The sequence below is a fragment of the Bos mutus genome, chromosome 12 (assembly GCF_027580195.1).
Source record: "Bos mutus isolate GX-2022 chromosome 12, NWIPB_WYAK_1.1, whole genome shotgun sequence".
NCBI lineage: Eukaryota > Metazoa > Chordata > Mammalia > Artiodactyla > Bovidae > Bos > Bos mutus.
This window is the reverse complement of record NC_091628.1, coordinates 50,875,663-50,893,958: the sequence shown is the minus strand read 5'-3', so window position 1 is coordinate 50,893,958 and position 18,296 is coordinate 50,875,663.

Here is an 18,296-nt window from a genome sequence, read left to right as displayed (position 1 = left end):
CATATACTTCTTCCAGAAGCCGCGAGGACAAACTAGAGAAGTTCTGTGTACATTATCGCCATCAGCAGGCAAAGCTCCACAAATATGGGGTTTCCATTCTAGTTCATGCTACTGTTTTGACCAGAGACCATGATGAAAGTTTTCGGTAAAGACTGTGTAAAAAACAAACAAAAACTCCAGCCCAGGGACCCTTAGTCTGCCACATAAGACCAGCAAAGACCATTTGTGCTCTTTTCTGGGAATCCCCTATGGCCATCAGTCGCATCAGTGCAATTGCATGCTTCCCTCTGGTGCAGCAAACACGTAGTGAGTATTAATATATGCCCAGCCGCGCAAGCTTGGTTGGCCCTGGAAGAGGCCACCTTGAATAAGGCATGATTCTTATCTTCAAGTTACTATCTACTAATCATAGACAATGTAATGCTACATAGGCACTTTACTTGCTTTTCTTACTTCACACTCAAAACAACACAACTTTATGCCCATTTTTGCAACAAAGAACTTAAGTCTATCTTCATTGTCTTCTACCAGCCAGTGATATTACTCAGAAATCAGCACCTTTCAATTATATTCCCTGAATATACTTCTTTTCACATTTAGAAGTATTTATGATCTTTCCTTTAGTCAATGTGTTCTGAAATTTCATGGTATATGCATAGATTTCTTTACCCTGTTTTTGAAAAATGGACATTCATTGGGCATTCAAATAATTTTCACAGTCTGGAAATTCATGTCTTTTGATTCTGGGAAATTTTTTGAATTATTTATTTGGTGATTTTCTCCTTTATTTCCTTCTCTCTTTCTGAAACTCTTCTTATTAGGATATCTGGCCTTTTATGCTGATCCTTTAATCTTTTATTTCTTTTCTTCCACCTCTGTCTTCATAGTCTACTTCTGGGGGAATTTTATCAACTTTGCCTTCCAAACTTTTCTTGAATTTTTAATTGCTATATATTTTAGTTTCTGGAGGCCATTTTCTGTTCCTATTTTGTTGTATCCAGTTCTTATTCCATGGAGACGGTATCTTCTTTTCTCCACCTAGAGATATTAATGATATTCTTCTGAGATTTTCTTTAGCTTGGTGCAATGTCTCTTTTATCTCTAAATCCCTCACTTTGCTTGTTTTGTCCTATCCTTTGTGCTAGAAACTCTTCACAAAGCCCTGAAAAATGTGCATAGCTAGGGCTTGTCAACTGGCCTCCACCATTCAGCATTGCTGGGGCCAAACCATTTCCTGAGAATATGTAATGCTCACTACCTCTGAGTCTCTCTTCCTGGGTTGGTCAGATTCCCCAGAAGAACGTCTCAATGCCCTGCCTTCACCTCATGGGCTTGGCTGCCTGCTTTCTCAGAGGCAAGGGAGTCAGTTGGATGAGGTCGTTACCATTCGGTGTGCAGACATTCAGGGCCCGCTTTACTGTTGGTGGGAGTGCCCACAGTTCAACTGTGCGTGGAGTCGCCGAGCCCTGAGTTCCTTCGACTCAGACTGTCCAGAGGGCAAACACCCAGTCTTCTGCTTGGGTTAAGGGAGAAGCAGTGAGCCCAGCGTTGCAGAGTAGAATACGACTTCTGGGTCTAGAGCTTTACGTGCAGGCCTGCAACCAGTCTTCCTATACTCAGTCCCCTCTTATCCATGGCCGCCATGACTCCCGCTTTCAGTGGTGCCTCATCCACCAACTCCAGGGACTTTCCGGGCTGCTGCTGCGTTAATCTACCTGCATCTTAGTCTCTCTCACTGGCAGCCTTTTCTAGTCTACTGAATCTGTTACCACTCTGCCATGTGCTTTCCAAACCTCCAGAACCCTAACACTGTGCTTTCCTCATTCTTCTCCTTTACTTTTTTATGTGATTGCCTTTATTTTTTTTTAAATTCACTTTCCTTCATTTTCATTGGCTTCAGTGTTTTCAGGACATTGAAAAGGACAGCCGTGACACACGTGACACTCTCTCCTGAAACTCTGGCGTAATTCTCAGAAGACGGGGTTTTCTTCCTTTTCCTTCTTATTTTCTATCTTGGGTAGAACATGACAGTATAACCATGGAATAAACTTTAAAATTTCATGTGTTTTAACTTTTTGTTTTGACATAATTTCAAACTTACATAAAAGGTACAAGAATAGTAAGAACTCTTGTTTAACTTTTATCCTGATTCATTAAATTTAACATTTTGACACATTTTCTTTATCATTCTAGAGAGATAGAAGATATATACGTAGATAGGTAGATAGATGACTGATAGATACATACACACATGATGAGAACAATAGATATATAAATACAGATTTCCCTTGGACTGCAAGGAGATCCAACCAGTCAATCCTAAAGGAAATCAGTACTGAATATTCATTGAAAGAACTGATGCTGAAGCTGAAAACTCCAAAACTTTGGCCACCTGTTGCGAAGAAGCAACTCATTGGAAAAGACGTTGCGGTTGGGAAAGATTGAAGGTGGGAGAAGGGGACAGCAGAGGATGAGATGGTTGGATGGCATCACCACTGCCATGGATATTGGTTTGAGCAAGCTCCAGGAGTTGGCGATAGACAGGGAATCCTGGCATGCTGCAGTCCATGGGGTCATGAGGAGTCGGACACGACTGAGCGGCTGAACTGAATGAAATACAGATGTGGGTGTAGTTCACTTTTCTAAACCATTTGAAAGTGGTACGCATACCATGCCCCTTTTCACCTTTCATATTGAACATGCATTTCTTAAAAATAAGAAGTTTCTTTCAATTTGATTACAATTCTAGTTTCTTTCAATTCAATTTCCTCAGCCTTTCTTTGTCTTTTGTGACATGGAGGTCTTTGAAGAATATAGAATATTACATAGAGTTACTCAAGTGGGGTTGCCTTGTTAATATTTCCATCTGAGTAAACTGAGCATCTCTGACTTATGTTTGTTGCCCCCAGGGTAACAGATCTAAAGGCACAAGCTGTCCATCTGCCACTAATTAGCATTGTTGATTTTGATCACCAGGTCACAGTGCTGTCTAGTTTCTGCACAGCACAGCTGCAACATAAACAATGTGTGAGGAAACAAAGGAGACTGTGCAAATATCTTATTCCTCCTCAAATCTTACTCTCTAGCCTTAACAGCCATGGATAAACTTTTAATCAATCTTTTAAAATAATGGTTTCAAAATAATTTTTTCAACTTTACTACTTCGTCCATATTTTGACTTTATTCCTGTATGTTGTATGAGAAATAGATTTATGCTTTTTTAAGTATTCATTTGTCTTAAGACCATTTATTTTAAAAGCTCATCTTTACACCAGAGATTTAATCCATCACCTATGCAGACAGTTAATTTCCACACAAAGCTGGTTCTGTTTCTGGAATGTACATTTCAATAGTCTATGTATGCATCAATACCACACACATTTAATTATATATCTTGATTTTCAATGTCTTCCTAACTATACCTGCAAGTTATTTTTAATAAACTTCCTTATTAACACATTTAGATCTAGTAAAAAAATATTGTTAATAATTTTATTGAGATTACATTAAATTTACGTCAGCTTAGAGAGAACTGACTTCCCTGGTAGCTCAGCTGGCAATCATCCGCCTGCAATGCAGAAGACCCCAGTTTGATTCCTGGATTGGGAAGATCCCCTGGAAAAGGGATAGGCTACACATTCCAGTATTCTCGGGCTTCTGTAGTGGCTCAGATGATAAAGAATCCCCCTGCATTGGAGGAGATCTCGGTTCAGTCCCCGGGTCGGGAAGATCCCCTGGAGGAGGGCATGGCAACCCACTCCAGTATTCTTGCCTGGAGAATCCCCATGGACAGAGGAGCCCGGTGGGCTGCAGTGCACGGGGTCCCAAAGAGGTAGACATGACTGGACAACTAAGCACAGGACAACACAGAGAGAACTGACAACTTAATGATGTTGAGACATGCTAACCAAGGACAAAAGAGGCTTTTCCATTTATTCCAGCATACTTTTGAATTTTTCGGGAGGGTTTCATAGAGGTTGCGAACACGTGTTAAGTTTATTCTCACATAAATCACCTTTTTTGGTCACTATTGCACACGGGATTTTCTCTTCTATTGTATCTTCTAACTAGTTATTTGTGTACATGTCCACTATTGATTTTTTCACACTGATGTTGTATCTTGCTAGTATTCTATATTCCTTTATGTTTGAGTCAGATTTACCTTGATTCTCTAGAATTTTCAGGTACACTATGATGTCATCTGCAAATAAAGTGTATGTGGAGAAATTCAGACTCATTTGGTCACCAATATCTTCCAGACCCAGAAAACACGATGTGCATGTACCCACACACACACACACACACAAACTTATTTCTTTGTGGAAAAAGAAAAAGTTTTAAAAAGAAAAACAAATAATAGTGCTGTTAATAGAATATTCAGGTCAATAAAATGATGGCTCATAGGTTCAGTATGGCTCATTATACAATAAAGAATTTAGAGATAAATTAAAGAATGTCTATTTTGGCAGGACTCGTAGCTGTAAGGTGAATATATCATGATATATCTACAGAGAAATAGGAAGAAAGCAATTTATGGCATTTTGGCTAGTGTTCCAGCCTCTGGGAAAATTACCCATCAAGTAAGAGATAAAACTATAAATTGTTTTAGTGGCTTTACTGATGCTTTTCCCATCAAGTGTCTCACAGAAATGTTTGTAGAGTTTTACTTACTGATTAAACTGCATGTCTATCAAACCACTCATCCTCACATCAACAGTCAACCAACTATCCACTTTCACAGAGTTTGGCATCAATTTATAATGTAAGAACTCTTAAGAGTCTAAAGAAAATGCACATACAGTTCCATATCTTTTCCTACATTTTCTGTCAGAAACTTTATACTTCATTGATATTTATAATTTGAGAGACTCTTGAAAAATCTCAGGATAGATCCCTTAAATGTCAATTATCCATTTTTTTTCATCTTATATCTGCTATTTTTAAGCTTCAGAGAAAAACTTTATTCCTGGTATATTAGAACTTCAGATGACCTGTTTTATCTTTACCCTTTTCATATATTTCACAGACTTTGATTACAGTCTCCTTAAACCATTTTTTTCCCCAAAGTAGAATTTTCTTCTTTGGAAATCTTTTGCAAACAGTAATAAGATGAAATTAGAAAGGACCAGAGCTAAGGTACCTAAAAAATTAAGGGATAATCTATTAGAGAGGAAAATATAAAGAGATGTATGAAGGAAAAATGAAGAAGAGAATTGAAGTGAAAGGATTAGGAAAGAAAGATTTTTAAAAATAAGGAGAGGTGCTCCCCTGCTGATCTCTTAGTCATATGGATGATTTCCTTTACTTCTTTCCCACTTTTAGAAACATAGTACATTCTCAAGTGGGTACTTCTCTAATTACTTTCCTAAAATATTGACTGAGACAGAGAACAATTACTCACACATTGCTAAGAAAACTCTGGAAGCTTAACCTCTGGTGAGAAGGTTTCTTGCCAACATGCCTTACACCATCTGTTCTGCCTGTAGACACATTATTTACATCCCTAACCAGCATGCAAAAGGCCTTTCTTGGCTATTTGACCGATGTATGTGTTGCACTCCCATTGTTCCCACCAGAAATGCATTCGATAGTGTAAGCCTCTCAGTTCATTACAAGCTGTCACTGAAAATGGATTGCCTTCTTGCTACAAAAACGCAGGTTCCATTCATTAGCATAAGAGGAACAGAAACAGCTGATATCAAGCCACCTTAGGATGTGAGAGAAGTGGGATGGATGGCCAAGGAAGAAAGTAGAATAAACTAGGCAGGTTTTATAAGATCCTTTTAGGAAATCTGATGAGTAGCATATGATGGTTTCAGACATTTCCGAAAAAGAAATGACATTTTACTCTGGTTAAGGACTCATTCCACAATCTGTCTTTGTACCCTACCTCGCCCATACTGATACGTTCTAAAACCCAAAGTACAGATGGCCAGTCTCTTACACTTACGTACCATAAGGCTTCCCAGGTGGTGCTAGTGATAAAGAATCTGCCTGCCAAATCAGGAGACATAAGAGATATGGGTTCGATCTCTGGGTTGGGAAGATCCCCTGGAGAAGGGCATGGAAACCCACTCCAGTATTCTTGCCTGAAGAATCCCATGGACAGAACCCAGTAGGCTATAGTCCATAGGGTATCACAGAGTCAGACACGACTGAAGCAACTTCATGCACACAGGTAACTTCACGTCTTTCTGCTTTCTTGTTTCCTGTGACCAAGGCCACAATTCCTTGATGTCATGAGGTGCTCTAGTCTCCTTAACCTTCTCTCTCAAGCTATTATCTTTTTGACATTAAACTTGCTTCTAACAATATCTAGCTAAATTATAATAAAATTATTTTGTGGCACCGAATTTTACAATTACCTTTTGTTTATGATATGAAAAGTGATACTGAATTTTTATTTAGGATAATGATGCACAATTTCTAAACAAATTGACGTAGGTGAAAAAGAGTACCTTTAAATAAAAATAGTAAGAAAAGTATATCTAGGTTTTATGTGGATATGGAAAAAGTTGTGAAGACTATACTCAATGACAAATTCTGAGAACACCTGTCTATTGGAAAGAGCCACATATTGATGTTAGTAAACCTGATTTCTAGTCCAAGCTCTCTCATTCATTATCCAGAAGATATCAAAAAAGTCATGTAACTTCCATGTACCTCATTTGATTCTCCAGGAAAAAGAGGAAGTTGACCTTCAATGATCTTCCACTAAACAATAATAGCCACTGTTATATGAATATTTTATGGGCCGAGCTGTGTTGAGCTCACCACATAGGAATGCTCACTTGATTTAACCCTCATGACAACTTTACAAAAGAGACACTGTCACTCTGGCTTTACAGATCAGAAGACTGACTCAGGGAGATGAAGTAACATTCCCAAGACTTCACAGGTTAGACTCAAGCCCAGTTTTGTCCAATACTTAAGCTGTGTTTCCACCTCCTGAGGATAGCTCGTAGCTCTCATCTCATCCCATGGCAGTACTAATGGCATCTACCACCCTGCAAAATCTAAGAGACTCAACTCAAAAGTTTCTGGAACTATATTAACAGGAAAAAAAATTACAAAGGGAAGCATAATTTTATACTACTTTTAAAAAAAAACAAATTCTGGAATTCAAAAGTAATCTATTTATAGTACAAAATGCAGGGAGTACAAAAAAGTATAAAGAAGAACCAAACCATCATTTCTAACTCAACCTCCTATAAATTACTATTTGGCTATACTTCTTCACAGTTCTTGTTCCACAGATGCATGTTCAACTGCCCTCCAGTTCTGGGAACAGTGGGTCCTCAGTAAGAATGAAGACAATGTTAATTGATTTCTTCAGTCTTCTTCCTCTCCCCTCTGCCCCTTTGGCTAATAGAAGAATGACAAGGCTATGGTTTCTTGAGCACTTACTATATTAAGGTATAGAGCTAGATCATTTAATTTTCATTACATCTTTATGAGACAAATAGAGGCTTTTTTACTATTACTGCTATTCCTATTTTATTGAGGAGACTGTGGCTTAAAAGGTAACGGCATCACTTTGCCCAGGGTAATACAACTAATATACACACTCAGGTCAATAGCATGCTAAAGCCTAGAATCTCTACTTGCATGGCAGCAACTCATTTTAGGGTAATACTTACAGTCCCTAAAAAGCACCCCCAGTATTGCATATACTGTATTGAAGTGTTCAAACCCAAGTAACCCAGAGCCTTGGCAAAAGTTCCGAATTAGTTTTCTCCTAATCCTTTCTAGGAGGCTTCACAGGTGGTGCAGCAGTAAAAAAATTTGCCTGCAATGCAGGAGACACAGGAGACAGGGGGTTCAGTCCCTGGGTTGGGAAAGTCCCCTGGAGAAGGAAATAGCAACTCACTCCAGTATTCTTGCCTGGAGAATCCCATGGACAGAGGAGCCTGGCAGGCTATAGTCCATGGGGTTGCAAAGAGTCAGAGGCGACTGAGCAACTGAGCAGACACACACACAGCCCTTCCTAGAGAATACTAAGGCCTTCCAATATCAACCGAAACCCAGGAATAATACTGGAAAACTAGAGATTCCCATGTTAGATGAGGAAACTAAACCTAAAGGTGACTTTGCATTAGCTTTACATAAGAAAGACCTAGAAAAAAATGTATATAACAGAAACAAAAAGTAGGAAAATAACACATCAAACAGAGGGGTTCCAAGGAAATGTCAGATTACAGTTCCAATTTTGTTGTCATGAACCAAATGACATCTTGTTTTTTCTTTTTCTATAACTGTAGACTATTATTAATAAAATCAAAGGTGTGTCTCTTAATTTAAATTGGCCCTTTATCTACCAATAAACTGAATCAAAACACAGACACAGAAAATCCATTACTGTGCAGTGATGGTTGATAAAGTCTTCAGTATGAACAGATGCTGTAACCCTGCATCTGATTATATTAATGTCAACTCTCAGAAACAATGCTTTAACACACATTCAGTCAGTCCAGCGTATGTGGAGAGCAGGCTGCTAGGCAAAATGACATAAACCAGCAGACATTCTAAAAGTTGCCATTAAAATTTTAAAGAAAAAATCATAAATATATAAAATTTTACATATCTCATTCTCAACATTAGGCTTTTTAACTACATGTAAGATAAATTAGTCTAATCACTTACTCCAATGTCTAATTCATTTGGGGTTTTGATATATTAATATGTTGAAGTTGAGAAGAAAACAGATTTTTATCAATATCCTGGGAAGTAATTTAATGCTTGCATGATTCTATAGATGAATAAATCATTTAAGATTAGTTGTCTTTGAAAAATAAAGTTATTCTGAATATTTCACTGGAAAGTACATGTGAAAGTAAACACATCAAATATGGTAGTGTTTAGACACAAACAATTCGCAGTGCGTTGATGGTCTTTCCTCATTCCAAGTAAAGACCTTCAATATTTCTGATGATTAAATTTACTTTAAAAGCATTCAATGAACAATTTAAAGGAAATCTTCCAAATCCTCCAATTTAAGTGTTATACAGAGAGGTCAATGAATCAATGGTCATTGAGCAAAGATTTTCTGTCAAGCAACTCTCTCAAATAAGAAACTTCTATTTATTTCTTTTTATCTTTTTAATGAGTCCAGAGAAATATGCTCAATATGAAACACCCAGTTAAAGTTCCTAACCCAGCATTGCTTTCTGAAAAGGAAAAATGTTTATCCCTAAGATTTAACTGTGGAAAAATTGTGGTCAGGCACACAACAATAGAGTGCAGGGGAAAAAAAATTGCAGGCTATTTTTTTTTGTCAAACTTCCTCATCAAATCTCATTGTAATTTGAGGGTGGTTTTAACTTCTCAACAGTCTGATCACTGTTAAACCAATTGGATTGTCTGTCAGACCCTGAAAGCTATCAGCTAATGGCACAAAGCTGTCATCATTCAAGGATTTCAACTTTTCAAGTCTCATCAGGGTACCTGAACAAATCCTAAAAGGGGAAGAAAGCCTATGAGTGCACATTTTAAAAGTCAATTAAATTATTTAAATATGATATCAGAGTAGAGATTTTTTTTAATGAAATATTAGAAACCAAGAGAATTTGGACCCAACAAAAGTTTCAATGTCAAGGAAATACAGGGCTTTTAATTCAAATTACAGTTCCCTGATGGCTCAGGAGCTAAAGAATACACCTGCAATGCAAGACACGCAGGTGATGCAGGTTTGATCCTTGGGTCAGGAAGATCCCCTGGAGGAGGAAAGGGCAACCCACTTCAGTATTCTCACCTAAAAGATCCCATGGACAGAGGAGTCTGGTGGGCTACAACCCAAAGGGTTGCAAAGAAGAGGACACAACTGAGCAACTAAACACATCAAAGTTTCAATGTCAAAGAAATATAGGCCTTTTAATTCAAATTACACTACCCATCCAGTTACTGATCTAATTGAAATCTTGGCTTTGATTCCAGACTGAGATTGACTCTGCTGGTATATCATCAATTAGTAAAGCATTTCATGGTCTTAGCTCACCCTTAACAAATGCCCCATTGAAAAAGACCCTGATGTTGGGGAAGACTAAAGGCAGGAGGAAAAGGGGATGACAGAGGATGAGATGGTTTGATGTCATCACCAACTCAATGGACATGAGTTTGAGCAAACTCTAGGAGATGATGAAGGACAGGGAAGCCTGGCACGCTGCAGTCAATGGGGTTGCAAAGAGTCAGATACAACTGAATGACTGAACAAAAAATGCCTGCTTTGGGAAGAAGTGCAGTAAAACATCTAAGAATGTGTGTTCTGCGGTAGTTTAAATCCTCTGTACCATTACACCCATGGGACCTTGGGCAATTTATTCAACTCCCTTAAGCTTCTTTAAGTCTCTGACCATGGGTTTGTGAAATAGCAATTTTAGAAATGCACTTTATAATGTGGCTATAGGGATTAGGAGATTAAATACACAATATAAATGTTAATTTTTATTATTAAATTGCATTGATTTATGAAGGTTTCACTGAATATTAGCAACCATAATACTCACAGTCTAATCCCACTTCCATTTACTGTCTATATTACCTTAGGCAAAATATGTCATCTAAGAAAGTATAATTTCTCATCTCTAAAATGAAAATAATAGTACCTGTTTGCCTGTATCTCGAGTGCTGTGAGAATCAAATGAAAAATATTTGTAGGAAATGTTCTGTTAAGCTAAACTATAAGATTTTTTTAAAATATGAAAGCTAAGAACAAAGCCTTAAAATATAAATATAAAATATAAATCAAATAACCCCAATGGGGTCAACCCCAGGCAATCCTAAAGAAAATCAACTCTGAATACTCATTGGAAGGACTGATGCTGAAGCTGAAGCTCCAATACTTTGGCCACCTGATGCGAACAGCCAACTCATTGGAAAAGACCCTGATGCTGGAAAAGATAGAAGGTAGAAGGAGAAAAGGGCGTCAGAGGTCGGATGGCATCACCAATTCAATGAACATGAACTTGGGCAAACTACAGGAGGTGGTGAGGGACAGGGAAGCCTGGCATTTTGCAGTCCATGGGGTCGCAAAGAGTCAGATATAACTTGGTGACCGAACAACAACAGCAACACCACCAATGGAAAGGAGAACAGTTTCGGGGGTCTCTTCTTTCCAGACTATTCTCTCAACCATGCCAAAAGTTTTCAGATCACTTCAGAAGCTTTTCAAAACATTGCCTCAGGAACAAGAAGCCAAGGAATCTTTGATTGCTGCTCCTTGTTACAGACAAGAATAAATTTTCACTGAATTGTAACCTAAAGAAAAGGCAGACACTGCATATTTATGTCCTAATAGCTAGACACACATATCCTTGAATCCACAAGCTTCAGAGAACTTGTTTTGACCTGTACACTTCCTCAAAACACAAACAAATCATGTTTCTCCTGATCTGATTCTGTCCCTTTACTAGTGACCAAAATCGTTCTAAAGAACGGAAGTGAGCAGTAATAACAAGAGAAGAGGATGCTAGCTGTGTTAGAAATGTAATGGAAAATGGGGAAAGAAAAACAATTATTTCATCCTGTTAAAAAATGAAGTCAGAATACCTTACAGAGAGAACAACTACAAAATGTGAAATCAGTGAGGGAAGGAAAGCAAAGCAAAGGACCATTCTGCCTCAGTGGAGGTCAGAATGGTAGAGAGACTCAAAGTATTGGTTTTGAAGCCAAATCCATTTGAATTTATGTTAATCTATCTACTAGATAGATTCAACCTCATCAGTTCTCAATCTCTTAATCTGTACATCAAAGAAAATGCTGCTAAAATATGAGCAGCTATGAGGATCAAGATCACAAATGTAGACAGTGTGTTGAAAAGCAGAGACATTATTCTGCTGACTCTAAAGGTCCGTGTAGTCAAGGCAATGTTCTTCCCAGTGGTCGTATATGGTTGTGAGATCTGGACTGTAAAGAAGGCAGAACACCAAAGAATTGATGCCTTCAAACTGTGGTGCTGGAGAAGATTCCTGAGAGTCCCTTGGACAGTAAGGAGAACAAACCAGTCAATCTTAAGTGAGATCAACCCTGAATATTTACTGGAAGGACTGATGCTGAAGTTGAAGCTCCAATATTTTGGTTATCTGATGCAAACAGATGACTCATTGGAAAGTCTCTGATGCTGGGAAAGATCGAGCGCAAAAGGAGAAGAGGACATCAGAGGATGAGAAGGCTGAACAGCATCACTGATGCAATGAACATGAACTTAGGCAAACTCCAGGAGATGGTGAGGGGCATGGAGGCCTGGCGTGCTGCAGCCCATGGGGTCACGAAGAGTGGATGCAACTGGGCAACTGAACAACAACAACAATCACAAGGATTAAATTAGCTTTGACATCCATTTACAGGGCTTCCCTGGTGGCTCAGATGATAAGAGAACCTGACCTGGGTTTGATCCCAGGATTGGGAAGAGGCCCTGGAGGAAAGCATGGCAATCCATTCCAGTATTCCTGCTTGGAGAATCCCCATGGACAAAGTAGCCTGGTAGGCTACAGTCCATGGGGTTGCAAAGAGTCGGACATGACTGAGTGACTAAGCACACACACACAATTTACAATTAGCTCAACACAGGAATCCAGTGCCTTTGGAAAATTCTTAAAGAGATGGGAATACCAGACCATCTTATCTGTCTCCTGAAAAATCTGTATGCTGGTCAAGAAGCAACACTTAGAACCAGACATGGACTGGTTCAAAATTGGGAAAGGAGTACATCAAGGCTATATATTGTCTCTCTGCTTACTTAACTTATGTGCAGAGTACGTGATGCAAAATGCCAGACTGGTTGACTTACAAGCTGGAATCAAGATTGCCAGGAGAAATATCAACAACCTCAGATATGCAGATGATACCACTCTAATGGCAGAAAGTGAAGAGAAACTAAAGAGCCTCTTGAAGAGTGTGAAAGAGGAGAGTGAAAAATCTGGCTTAAAATTCAAACCTTAAAAAAGTTAAGGTCATGGTATTCTGTACCATCAGTTCATGGCAGATAGAAAGGGAAAAGTGGAAGCAATGACAGATTGTATTTTCTTGGACTTCAAAATCATTGTGGATGGTGACTGCAGCCATGAAATTAAAAGACACTTGCTTCTTGGAAGGAAAGTTATGACAAATCTAGACAGCATATTAAAAATCAGAGACATTACTTTGCCAAAAAAAGTCTGTATAGTGAAAGCCATGGTTTTTCCAGTAGTCGTGTATGGATGTGAGAGTTGAACCATAAGGAAGGCTGAGCACTGAAGAATTAATGGTTTCTAATTGTGGTGCTGAAGAAGATTCTTGAGAGTCCCTTGGACTGGAAGAAGATCAAACCAGTCCATCCTAAAGGAAATCAATCCTGTATATTCATTGGAAGGACTGATGCTAAAGCTCCAATACTTTGGCTGCCTGATGCAAAAAACCAAGTCATTGGAAAAGATCCTGATGCTGGGAAAGATTGAGGGCAGGAGGATAAGCAGGTGACAGAAAATGAGATGGTCGGATGGCATCACTGACTCAATAGACATGAGTTTGAGCAAACTCCTGGAGATAGTGAAGGACAGGGGAGCCTGACATGCTGCAGTCCAGTCCATCCATGAGGTCACAAGGAGTCAGACATGACTTAGTGACTGAACAACAAACAACAGGAGCACATTGGGTATCCAGGATATTGACTCTATTCTACTAAGTTGAGAATGGTGATAAATCAGGATACGGTTTCATCTATGTTGGTTTCTCAGGCTGCCATAATAAGTTGTCACAAGCTGCATGACTTAAAATAATGGAAATTTGTTATTTGACAGTTCTGGAGATTAGAATTCAGAAATCAATAGGGCCATGCTCTTTCTGAAGGCTCTAGGGGAGAATCTGCTCCTTGTCTTTCTCTTTGCTGCTGGGGTTCCCAGCCATCCTCACTGCTCCTTGGCTTGTGGACATATCTCCCTAATCTCTGCCTAACATCACAAGGCATTATCCTCATGTGTTTTTCTCTGTGTTTCTTCCCTTCATATAAGGACAACAATCACTTTGCAGTAAGAGTCCCTCCTACACCAGTGTGGTGTCATGTAACTTTATTACATCTGCAAAGGCCTCATTGCCAAATAAGATCAAATTCACAGATACCAAGGATTAGGATTTCAACATAACTTTTAACCTACAACAGTCTCTAAGGCAGAAGACAGAAACAAAGAATGTACACTTGGGCTTTTACCCCAACTCCTTTCCACAGACTCCTGGGCAATATTATATTTGGTTCTGAAAAGTCCCTAGTCATAAAAAAAGTTAAACATTAGAAGTTATACACAATAAAACACAAAACAATTTAGGAAGTGAAAGAGCTGACTAATAAGGAATTCTAGCAAAAGTGAGAGAAGGCAATGGCACCCCACTCCAGTATTCTTGCCTGGAACATCCCATGGATGGAGGAGCCTGGTAGGCTGCAGTCCATAGCGTCGCTAGGAGTCAGACATGACTGAGCGATTTCGCTTTCACTTTTCACTTTCATGCATTGGAGAAGGAAATGGCAACCCACTCCGGTGTTCTTGCCTGGAGAATCCCAGGGACAGGGAGCCTGGTGGGCTGCTGTCTATGGGGTCGCACAGAGTCGGACACAACTGAAGTGACTTAGCAGCAGCAGCAGCAGCAGCAAAAAAGTGAAATAAATGTGTCGGAAAAGCAAAAGTCACAGGAAAAGAGTGAGAAGTTTGGATCAGCCCAGAAATCGGGAGAGTGAGATATTATTTAGAAGGGGTTAAGAATAACAAAGGGGATGAAGTCAAATGAAAAGATGATTTAGGATGAGTACCAGGTGATTTGTCAGGTTAACAACAATTCTAATGAATGATGTGGTAAGGGTATGATTTTTTTAGCTCTTAAAAATGAAGAACATGGCATAGGGATTAATTATGGTGGCTCAAAAGTCAAAGACATTCATCAGTGCTTTGTTTTTACATACATCTTTCTATAAAGGGAAATTCAAGTGAGGCATAAATGAGCTTGGTCTTCTACACCACTAAACTGGGTGTGGGGGCCCCCATTCCATATTCAGGACGCAGAGGAGAGCTAGGGTGATATAACCGGAGAAGGCAATGGCCCCCAAGTCCAGTACTCTTGCCTGGAAAATCCCATGGATGGAGGAGCCTGGTAGGCTGCAGTCCATGGGGTCACTAAGAGTAAGAAACGACTGAGAGACTTCACTTTCACTTTTTACTTTCATGCATTGGAGAAGGAAATGGCAACCCACTCCAGTGTTCTTGCCTGGAGAATCCCAGGGATGGGGGAGCGTGGTGGGCTGCTGTCTATGGGGTTGCACAGAGTCGGACACGACTAAAGCGTCTTAGCAGCAGTAGCAGCAGCAGGGTGATATAACAAGAAGTAGGGGGAGAATGGTTTACCTTTCTCAGTCCACTGTCTCCTAGAACTCACCAGAACACTAGCTCCATATCCTAGCTCCACCTGACACCTCATTCTATAAAAAGGGGCAATATAATATCTGACCTCAGAAGTTCTTTTGAGAGTAGTAAATCATCTTATATAAAATCCTTAGCACAGCAGCAGGCACATGGTCAGTTTTCCATAAATGACAGCTACCTGCCTAGACTGTGATCTTTGTTTTCAAAGCCTATGGTGGTTTTCTTTATTGTGACAAAAAGCCAGCTCTTCTATGCACTAACCAAGCAACATGTATTTGTTGAGTACATGCTATGTCAACCAAGAGACCTACTATGTGCCTAGCACAAAACTGGACTAAATAAAAGATTTAAAAACCAGCATCGGGCATCCCTGGTGATTCAGTGGTAAAAAATCCACTTGCAATACAAGAGACACAGGTTTGATCCCTGGTCCAGGAAGACCCTACATGCCACGAAGCAACTGAGCCCATGCATCACAGCTACGGAGCCCGCACTCTAGAGCCCATGAGCCGCAACTACTGAGCCCACATGCCACAACTACTGAAGCCCACACACCTAGACCCCATGCTATGCAACGAGAGAAGCCACTGCAATGAGAAGCCTGTGAACTGCAACTAGAGAAAAAGTCAATGCAGCAACAAGGACCCAGCACAGTCAAAAATAAAACAAACAAAATTATACATATAAATACAAAGAAGCGTCATGAACCTCCTCCATCTCAGAAAAGTTCCTGCTCCCACTCTGTACCTGGCTGCAATTCCAGGTGTTAGAGGCTAATTTTTTTGCTTTTGCTTATGCATCACCATAGGCTTAAAGAATGTTTTCCGTTTTTTGCAAATTACCCCACCTTGGTGAATAAAGCAGGACCAGGAACCTTTTGTAAATCCATCTCCCTCATGATAAGCTCAGCTAAGTACATTCAAAGAGTCTGAAGTCATTAGGGTAAAGCCAGCTGGCTCCGACCAGGAATGCCTCCAGAGGCTGACAGCTCTGCAGTGGCACTGAATAAAATCATGTGTGTATGGTATATAGGAAAGGATCAGGAATCTTTCTTGAGGGAGGGAAGAATTTCTCTCTATTGGTTTGAAACTTCAAGGGACTTCCCCAAGTGAAATCTGAAACTGGTCCATGTACAGGAGGGTAAGAAGAGACTAAAGAAAGAGAAAAACCACACCACGTTGGTAGGTGGCAGTTTTAATAAGCAAGAAAACTTATCTACAAGGCTTGTCTCTGATGGTTACAAGACAAATAGATCTCCCCACCCACCAGCCAGAATTATTATAGTTTATGCTTCTGTCTCTTTCCCTGTCTCTCTCTGTCTCTCTGAAGATACTTATCTTTAGAACCTAGCCACAAGTAGAGTCCATATAGAGAAACCACATGGAATATCCCACATAAAGAGAAAGTGGAGTCCAAAGTCAACAGCCACATCAAAGGTCATACATATTGGTCAAATTTTCCTGACCCACAAAATCTGTGAGTGTAATGAATTGTTTATGCCACCAATTTTCCTGTAATTTGTCAAGCAGCTATATTATTAGGAATATGTGCTATGTTATAGCTTTCCTCTAGGAATTAACTTTATTCTCCTGGAATATTTTGAATTTCCTGACATCTCAGATCAGACAGTACCAACATCAGCCTTTCTCACCAACTAATATTCAAGTTATTAATTATAATTTAAATATTACTTCTTCTGGTCTTTTTCATCCCTCAGACTATATTTCTACCATTGCTTACTCCTGTGTATTCCATTCTTCCTTTATCAAAGCACTCTTCAAACTTGTGAATAATTGTCATCCTTCATTGGAATTTAAGATCAGTGAGGACAGAATATCTGTTTTGCCCATCATTATCACCTCACATGCACAGTGAATTATACAAACTTGTGTTTTTCTGCTGAATCAGTATTTTCTGTCTGAATATATAAGTAGCATGAGGCAAAACATGAAAAAATTATTAAACTTAAGTAGCCTAATTAAATTGATGATTTTCCCCAATTTAATGGATTTATAAATTGACTTGGAAAAGAAACCTTGAAACTAAAAATATTCATAATGGTTGTATACCAAGCCTTCAAGAGAAGTTGGTTTGTTGGATTTTGTTAAATCAGGGTAATAGATAGAGTTAAAAACTGGGAAAATAGAAAATGGATGCAGTTGTTTAACATAAGAAACTTGCTGCATATGCCTGTAATTAGACCTGTGGTTTTGGGGAAATTAAATGCTAGAGAGAGTAGAGATATTAGGGACCTTCTCTAGGTATAAGTGGAAATGTTTCAAGACTGGTGTTAGTAGTTGTTTTGTATAGTATACAATATAGTTCCTATTTTCATTTTCCTGAAAATATATCTACCAGCATGTTTGTCCATTTACATGGAAAAAGTAGAGGCCTTAACTGGCTTCATGGAGTAGACCATCCAGATGGTCTCAACAACACATTGCTCTCAAGCCCGCTTCCTTGAAGTGACTCCTAGGGCAGGTGGAGCCTGCATCCCAAGGAAAGAGGCAGAGTGAGGACCCTCTGATTGTCCTGGTCCAGCTTTGGGGTCAACCACAGGTCACATCCTCTCAATGACCTCCTCTAACACCCTCGCAGAAAAAAATGGTCAGGGCTCACTAACACTAACTTTATCTTTATATATAGCCCTCCATTGCCTCAGAGGGCAGGAAAAAGAGCACATTTTGGATCTGATTCTCAATTTGACACTATTACTGCTTTGACCTTAGACAAACTACTAATCCTTAGCCACAAATTCCTCATAAAAATGGAGATAATAATATATACAGTAATCATCTAAAAAATATAGGTACCAGATAAATGGTAGAAAAGAAATTGTTTTAAAAGCAATTCTGATCTAATCATGAAAAGACATTTACATGGTATAAAAATTGGTCCTGAGAACTTTTCCAAGAC